Source organism: Anas platyrhynchos, chromosome 12 (genome assembly GCF_047663525.1).
Source record: "Anas platyrhynchos isolate ZD024472 breed Pekin duck chromosome 12, IASCAAS_PekinDuck_T2T, whole genome shotgun sequence".
Taxonomy (NCBI): Eukaryota; Metazoa; Chordata; class Aves; order Anseriformes; family Anatidae; genus Anas; species Anas platyrhynchos.
The window spans coordinates 7454763-7464415 of record NC_092598.1 but is presented as its reverse complement, the minus strand read 5'-3'; positions in this window follow the sequence as shown (position 1 = coordinate 7464415).

The following is a 9653-nucleotide window of genomic DNA, read 5'->3' as shown; positions in this document are numbered from 1 at the left end:
GAGTTATCACTTGGGAGAACAATCACAGAAATACTAACAGAAGCAGCCAGTGTTTGAATCAGAGACAATTATTGATTTTCTAGTGCTATTGATGAACTATATTATATAACCTGCATACAAAGTAACACAAGAACTTGCTGTTCAAAGAGCCGCTTCTTTCTTTCAGTGGTACCTCCTGGATAGAAGAATGGCTGAACATCCTCAGTCTGGGCCACCTCTCTTCAGCACATAAGAGTATTTCTTAGAACTGTAGGGGAACAGCAGGAGAGATCATGATTAGATCATGATTGTGACTGACTGAAGTAGGGGAGTTTAAGGTACCAGTGGGCAAAAAGGACAGGAGAGGTCCTGTAGAGGCGATGAGAAACTCATCTGCAGTTACTAAGGATCCATGAGCTGACAATTCAGATCAAATGTTGCTGCACCTTAAAAGGTCCCTAGTATTAAAGAATATAAGCACTTACATATTTATTTCTTCCATTTTTGAAAACTTACTGAGAAATTGTCTCCAAATTCTTAACTCTCATGTACATCACTCTAACTATTATACAAATTGTGTTCACGTATGCAACCGAACTATATTTCAAATGCGAAGTTCCAAAAAAACAGTGTTCCTATCAGCACCTAGGCAGAAGTCCTGCTCTTGCATGAACTCTGACTTTCCTATCTTATGATATGCTTATGCTTTCCTTGCTTATGATGAGCAGAATACACAGCTGTAGTTCAAAATCCCATGGTTGTTCCTTTCTGCCGTAAAAGAAATAATTGTGCACCATTCTATCCATGGCAGAATTACCAATAAGATCACTACAGATGTCTTTTTATGTTTACTACTCTAAACAACCCTGTATGACTCTGCTGTTGAACCACCTAGTCTGGGATAAATCCCAAGTATACCAATATACATATGTCCCAAGAAACTCTAAATATATTGAAATTGGAGAGTAAATTAGCCCAATGGACCTCTGGTTATCATTGACAAGCCAGTCTGTTAACAGCTAACTTGAGTATTTCCAATCTTCCTAGCAGTATGTGGTAAAGATATACCACATGACGGACTTTCAAAAAGAGAATACAGAAAACTTTGGACAAAGCTTATAGAACAACTCCTAACGTGTTTCATCATCTTTGACTAACTTAACCATAGTCTACTGTAACCATAGGCAAATTGTAACCATGAAAACCAGGTAAAATCCATCCCAACAGGCAAACTTTTTCATTATTGCCCACATTGCTTGACTTCCTCATTCTCATTTCTAAGCAACAGTTAAATTCACCTGCACTGCATCACCTCTTCCCACGTATCTGTGGATTTTCCTGCTCTACTGCCTCCCTCTGTAATATCTTTCACTATTATCTTCACTACTCATTTAAAGTTTCTGTGCTGAAAGCATTACTTGAATTCCCCATAGCTCTTATGAACACCATAACCACTAGGTACGCTTCAAAACATGTTAACAAAAGTGTTCCTCCAGCCAAAAACAAACCAGCCAACCAACAATCTCAGCCAAATGCAAACCTATGAAAAGTACCATGAATCCCTTCCCACCTGTCTTCTTCCTCTGAACCTCCTCTACTTGTTCTTTTCATTTCTCTTCTCTGTGTTTCTATCTTATTTGAGAAATCGTATTAAGATGGCATATCTCATTTACTCAATTAACTTATAATGCCTAGTGTGGTAAATAATAGCTGAATTTGTGCTCTTAGTGTCCACTTATTTCTGTAGTTATTTGTGCTACAGTCAATGAGGGGTTACCATTCACACAACACTGCTGTAAAGCCAGTGTGATAGGATCTGGCTCTTGAGAATGGTCTCACCTTTAAAAGTGACCTTTAACAAAGCACTGTCTGGTTACCATTTGGGACACCTCTGTGATCTCTCCAACCGTATGACAGCAGACCTCAAGTCTGCTAAAACCTCAAGTTTGTGAAGTTCAGTGTTACCAAGCCAGACACAGTCATCAGCTGGGTCACACTGCAGGGCTTCAGCTGGATGAGGTTAAAGAAAAGCAGATGTGCCTCCATTTGGTACTCCCTTGTGACTGGGAATCCTGCAGACTTCACAGAGATTTCCTATCTGTTCACCTGCCAAATATATCAACTGGTACTTGTGCAAACTGGCATATTACAGTTTTGTTTGGATGAATGGTTAGCATTTAAAACACACTCTAGACAAGGTCCCTGGCAAACTATATGCAAAGATGTGTGCTTTGATTTTTCTCACATTTCTAACTGCATATCCTCCCCCTTGTTTTTCTACTGCAGCTTTCACTGGCGTTTAGTACATTGGTCATTCATCCTCATTTCTTCCCTGCTGTCCCTCACCTCATTAGCCTTCTGTGTACAATCTAAGTCCAGCACAACTTAGGTTCACAACTTAGTGTTTATTAGTTTACTGCCCAGCAGTAAACTTACATATTGAAGCTTGTACACCGAGTACCACAGACAACACACTTTCTCACAAAATACATCACCTTATACAAGCTGCACAAAAAAATCCACATTTCTGTATGATAAAATAGGTAATCCAATCTGAAAAATATTCTTTAGATTATCATCTGCTCAATTGTATCCATGTTAACCACAATGCAGCTACAAACCCATACAAACAAATAGGAACAAGAAGAATAGGAGAAGGCACAGATGTGTTTTGCATTAAGTGTCAGGGGTCAGGTTAGAAGTTCAGTACAAACAGAATGTTACTGTCTGTGATGTACATAGGTTCTGTTCTGTACATTTGTTTAATCTGTCTTTAGAGAGAAGTTCAACCAAGAGGTTTGGATTTGGGGCTCATGGCTACACAAAGAGTGACCCACCCAAGGTCATGCAGCAAGTCAGCAGTTTAATTAGGATTTGATCTCAGAATTTTCCCAGCTCTTGGCTATTTGCTCTAACAAGCAGCTGGTACAACCTTCTAAAAACATTTATTTAGATGGTCAGTGGCCAAGAATGAAACCTGTTCCAGGCAGCTGTGTTCACCGCTCTGCTTCTCTGTTATTCATAAATCTAGATAAATCACCACACAATGAAGTGGTTAGATAGTAGTTTCATAAGTAGGGATTTGGGAGTTTCAGTGGATTGCAAGCTGAACATGAATCACCACTTAGGTATTGCACAAAGGGAAACACCATACTGGGATTATAAGCAAAAATACGACCTGCAGGATACAGAAAGAAAATCTCTCAGCCCAGCTCAACACTCACAACTCCTCAGTTAATTTAAGTCCACTTGTGGGCAACACACTTGGAGAGACACAAACCAATTTGAGAGAATCCAGAAGTGAGGAAAAAAATGATCAGAGGCTGAAAAACACAGCTTATGAGAAAAGAAAAAGGAAAAAAAATGGAGAATTCGATCTGCTTTCTAGGCTGTAGTGAACAGGGCAACAAGCAGAGGGATTACATTACAATGAATAAGGTACTGCTTAGATAGAAAAGTTACAGACAGCATTGCAGTAAAGGGGTGCAACTGTTTCATTTGGGTTCAATCCTGTTGTAATGAAGAGGATAGAAGGATGGAAGATACTGCATATTTGGAATAACAGTCGCACTTGACTGTGGTTCTTTTCAGCACTACAGTGTGCTAGAAGTTATTGGTATGATGTAAACTGAATTGTCATTTATATATTTCAAATGCCCACCTGTATCACCTCTCACACTGATACAAACTAAGAAGTATTAGAAGCTCAGTACCCATCTCTCTCTTTCTACTTCGGACTATGTTCTCAAAGCATTCATGCCGAACTGTTCTCTCGCTAGACTCCCCCCTCCTGTACCACGTTGTAGGATTGTTAGTCACATCCCAGGTGTGGAACTGCTCTTGTCTTTACTGAACCACATGGAAGGATTTTATTTTATTTTTTTTTTCAGCTCTTTCTTTACCCTGTCATGTCTTTGTGAATGGTATCCTTTTTCTGCCATGTAAAATCAGCTGATCCACCCAATTCAGTGTCATCCACCAACCTGATAAGGATTTCACCCCATTGAACAGGTCACTAATGAATACTTAAACAGTAATAGAACCTTATTGGTATTAGCTCCTAAGGAACAAAACTTTCAACTGGTCACCAGCTGGACTTTGGGCCAGTTCCTGTTAGCTAGTGGATGCCATATGACCCATATCGCTTTAAGGTACAAACTATATGGCAGAGCACCAAAGAACCTCATAGAATTAAGCATACTCTTATCACTTACTCAGTGCTTACATGCTCCCCTACATTTCCCCTAATCCCTGTTCTCACACACAGATCCTCTTTGTGGGTGAAGAAACCAATCCTTGTCTTTAATAACATGAACAGTTTTTGAGTGGGAAAAAATGTGTACAATACCTTATTCAGAAACACCAAATCAAATGCCCATAAATAAGAGGCATTAGGCTTCAAGTGATATTCTGCAAAGGTGTTGACACACAGAATGCCTTGACAGCCCATCTGGTAAATGCGGATGTCATTCAATACTCTGAATTTCCCAGTGAATGGCATGCCAAAATCTCACTAGAATAAGGAATTGTACACCAAATGCCAATCATTCATTATTTTCTAATTCCCTAAGGAATATTTTTCATTCAGTTTGGCATTTATAAAGTAAAAAAATGCTGTGCCTCTGTAAATGAAAATTCTGTACTTTTGTATCAAGCCAAGGGTTGACACTTACAATGCGTGCCAACTGCATGCAGGCTTCTCTGAGGGATGACCATGTGGAAGATATGGAAATGGTGATGCTAAGAAAAACAAAGGCCTCATTAAAATTCTATTGAATTTTCCTTTTTTGCTTTCACTTTCTAGATTACCAGTCTAGGAGAAAGAAGAAAAAAAAGCTAGTGCTGGAATACCTCAAAATGCCATAATCATTAATTAAATCTGACTGGAATGAGTAATGCAATATCTTGCCTAGATTTTACATTTGACATGGGCTGCTTAAAGTAACATATTCTCCAGTATAGATGGACATAAACAATGTGTGTGTGTTAGAAAATATATATATATCATAAAACAAACAAACAAACAAACAAACAAAAAAATAAAACACAAAAGACTTTCAAGGAAAACATAGTTTTCTAAAATTTGTAGGTTCTCCAGTTCTCATGGTTTGAGAGACATTGTTTAAAGTAATTGCAGTGACTCTTGGTATAAATTTATTTGATACCTTCAGTTCTTGTCAACCTGCTGCAACAAATACATGCAGTCTTCTACCCACACAAAGCCAGCCCACCCAACCAAACACATTCAAATTGAGTAAAACTTTTCTTGAACACATGTAAAATATGTTTATATGTAAAATATGTCCAAGAAAAGATACCTTCTCTCTTTCAGCATATTTTACATGTGTTCAAGAAATGTACATATTCCAGTGCTTTATTTGAAATTATGCTTTGTTTAAAAATGTACTTCAATTATTACCTTTAATATACCATTAAGTATTCAGAGTGAAGCAAACTGTTGCATTTGACCTGATTTCCTTTCTTTTTTAGAGTACAAACAACATAGTCTGTTACTTGTACTACTTTGCAGATGACTATTAGACATCTAAAGTTTTTGCAAAGCGAAAATTCTAGTTTAAGTGTTTGTATTATGTTTTGTTTTCTCTAACTTCCACTTATAGTAAATAATTCCCAGTGTGCAATGCATATACGGGAAACAAGAAAAGAAAACCTTCAGTCCAGGTCAAGAGAAAAGTGGACCAATGAAAAGATATTTGACCTTATATGACCCATTTTTTTACTGAATTTTCAGCCTCCTCTCAAGCTGCAGTGCATGTCTCTGAATTGAGGAAGATAAGAGAGTTGTATATTGTCCTGAAGGATGTGCTAAGGACATATAATGCTCCAGGCATGAACACTGAACACAAGGTATGCCTTGAGAAACGTCAGAAGATAAGGGATGAATGAAGGTGCATGTGACCTTCATTGTGCAGGGGCTTGAAACAGGGAGAAACTAAGAAAAAGGCATTGATTTTTATTATTTTTTTTTCTCTTCTATTTGTGTGTTAGGTTTTTGCTTCTTATAGGGACAAGATGAAGAGACATTTTCCTGAATAAATGTCCAATTGTCCAATTCTGCTTTGGACCTTCTTTAAAAAATAAATAAATAAATACATAAAATTAAATTTCTATGGATATGATTCATTATACCAATACATCATTTTCACCCAAATCAGTGGTTATCTCAGCATAACACAATATCAAAGTCAACTCCAGCCAATTCTATTCTGATTCAGTGAGATATTTAAGTATGCAAATAATTCCAGTAAAGACACTGTCTGTATTGAAGACACAAGGACTATTCATATTATCAAACTTTAAAAGGAAGTATTTGAGTATTTCTGTTCTCACCATGCACAGAAACCCACAGAACTGTAAATATATTTTCATTTTTTGCTTCATTTACTGACCTAATAAATAAATAAATAAATAAATATTCTTTTTGCTCAAACTGATTTTAAATCATTTGCTTTTTTCTCATTAAGATAGCAAAATAATTCAACAAATCATTTTCACCCTACATGCAACATTCCATTCCTAAAACCAAGTGTTTGATTAATAGCTTAAGAAAAGCTTTAAAAATTTAAGATTAATAGCTTTAAGAAAAGCTTAAACAAAGAAAAAAGATGACAATTCCAGGGAAGCTACTTATCCAATTATGCATAATGGTGCCATGGATAAAGCAGGAAGGAGCACAGAAAACCCGTAGCTAACTCTCGTGATAAAAGAAAATGGTATTCGTTTCTCCTACCTCCTAATGTCCACAACACAAAAGCTATACTTAAGCAGAGATTTTTAGTTCTTCTTCCGAAATATACATAAATATCAAAAATGAGACAGTGGGAACCACGTGGAGCTGATTCCCATCTTTGCACTACCAGAATATGCTGGTAGCTGCTGCTTAGGTTATTTCCCTGGACACCAGAGAGAAAAAAAAAAAAAAAAAGACGATTCTCCCATTTCTCCATCCAGTATATCTATCACTGATAACAATTTTTCCTTTCCTTTGAATTTATTTAGTAAACATGACAGAATCTGTGAGGAGCCAGATCTATGTAGTTCATTCTTTGCAAATACATAAGCTGAAGGGAAAAAAAATGCTTAGTTCTCAGTTTTGTGACCTATCTTTGTACCACTCATCTAAGGCATAACCCTGTACCAACAAATACAATTTTCTCTCATCAACTAACCCACAAAATAAAACAGATGGATTGACAGTCATGCACAAGAAGTTGTCATTACAGAACATAAGATGCCCTTCACAGAATTAACTTGTGAAAAATATTGCAATGATCTGTTCATAGACACCTCTCTTGAAACCGTCTCTCTTCCTTTCTATTTCCAAGACCTGTAGCAAGTTAGCATAACTTACATGCTTCTGTGGCCTCCATCATTATGGTATCAGCATGACTCACAAACATTAACTCCTAGATCTATGTATTGTAAGGTCAGAATGAACTGCTGGGATGGTCTAGACTGACCTTCATGATGCAGACCAATAATTTTTGCATCAAGCCTGTCATTTCTGCTGAGCTATAAAATATCTCTCAGAAAATTGTTTAGCCTTCATTAAAAGATCACAATTGATAGAAATTCTAATCTCTCCATAACGATTATTTTGCTGCCCTTATGTTTCCTTTATTCCTGCTCTGAATTATTCTGTTTTTGACTTTCACTCGCTGTATCTGCTTATCCCTTTTTTACAAGATTAAAGAGTAATCAAATATCTTTGACATTAAGATAAGGTAAAACTAAGTCTTTTTTAAGTCTTTTTTTTTTTTTTTTCCCAGAAGTTCAACAATTTGTGCTTTTCTTGTCTTCCCTGCTATGATCTTCTTTTTTTATATATATATTTTTTGAATAAGCTTGTCTTTCAACTGTTTGCTGAGCTTTTACAATTTTTATTTCATCTTTACAATCCCTCTCTCTCTCTCTTTCTCAGATTGGCCAGTATTCACAAGTCCTTGTCTCCCAACTTTCACATACAGTGGAAATAAAATTTCTTTACTCCATAAATGTTGACTGTAAATTAGCGTAACATACAGTATTTACTCTTGTGAGGAAAAGACCTGATATGTTCAAGTTTCAAATAAAAAATACAGATAAAAGCAATCTCATTGATATCATAAAGGAAGCATTCAGCAGAATCAAGAGTTGAATATGTACTAAGTTCCAGCCTAGCCATAAAGACAAGATTATCCTACCCCTTTATTAAGCACAGAGCACATTCCGGCATTTAAAAAGGAGATTAATGCCAATTCTGAGATCTGTTTGTTTCTTTTAATACTAATTAAGATCAGTAGTGATGGTATTTATGACTTTTAACATATTATGTGTCATGTATAAATATTTTCTGTATCTAAATTAGACATCAGTGAGTTTATTAGCTTTTCTATAAAATTTCTGTAAGTCTTCAGAGAAATGCGAATCCATATATGCCATTTACCCACATCTGTGCTCTTACTGTAACACTTCTTCTTTCATATATTCCACATTCAGAGTCTGTCACCTCCACACTGAGAGAGCATACTATTTCTCAAAGTGAGCTGCCATCTTCATGGTTACATCAGCTGAAGTGCCTGGGTGTTTCTTGGTTGTTAGATTCTGTTGCTATTTGAAAAAAATTACACAGAAGACTTACCTGATGATTTGACAAATAATAGAAACATACTGGTTGATAGAGATGATTCTGCATCCTTCATTTTATTGTATTTCATTCTGTATTAAATGCAAGCCCTTTTAGATCCTTGATATTTGCCAGAAGTAAAATACCGGTTAACAGCACCCCATAGCTGAACTAAAAACCCAGGATCCATGTTGCCTGTGACAATAAACACTGACAAAACATGGTCTCTTCGTGATCAGTAAGACTTCCCTGGTGATACTAAGACACTGGAAATAGAATAGCAAAGCAATTTTGTTCTCATTGTTCTAGGGTCACACCATTCCCTCAAAATAGGAAGATTTATTGTGGCAGAAATGATAGATGGATCATCCCCTCCCCCCCCGTAACCTTCCGTAGACTTTCTCCACCTTTTCAATTTCTAGTCCCTCTGTACATTGTTATCTCTAGCAATGCAATGCTTGTTCCTGTTATACCCTGATAATGAGCATTTTAAAAAGTAGCTTTTCTTAGGAAAAGTTACTCATACATTCCAATTATTCTAATACTTAAGACTGAATTTTTACTTATTTTCAAAGGGTTATCTACACTGTGTTGAAGTGATTTTAATTCTTCTGTTTTACTATCATCCAGTATGTTCATACAGTATATTAATCCTTCTTATACTGCCATAAAGTCAAAGAAAAACTATCATAGCAATTTTGTTTTTATTCCAAATATACTAGCTAAATCTTCAGCTTTAATAGAAATGCATTTTTATTATTTTTCCTTTCCACTGTGATAGAAAAGGGATTGCTTCTGTGACAGTTCAAGACATTTTCTTCTATATGAATCATAATTTGCTGTATCACAAAATGTGCCACCAAATGTAGGACTGAGTATACATATGTCCTACACCAAAGACAGTGGAGGGTCATTAAACTTCATGTCTCTTAGTGATGATGGTATTAGGAAAAAAAATGGCTGAAAGCTAAGGAAATCAGTCCATCCTAATTTGTCTAAAGGAGGTTTGTGAACTTTCTCTAGAAGCAGAGTAAATATTGTTTAGTAA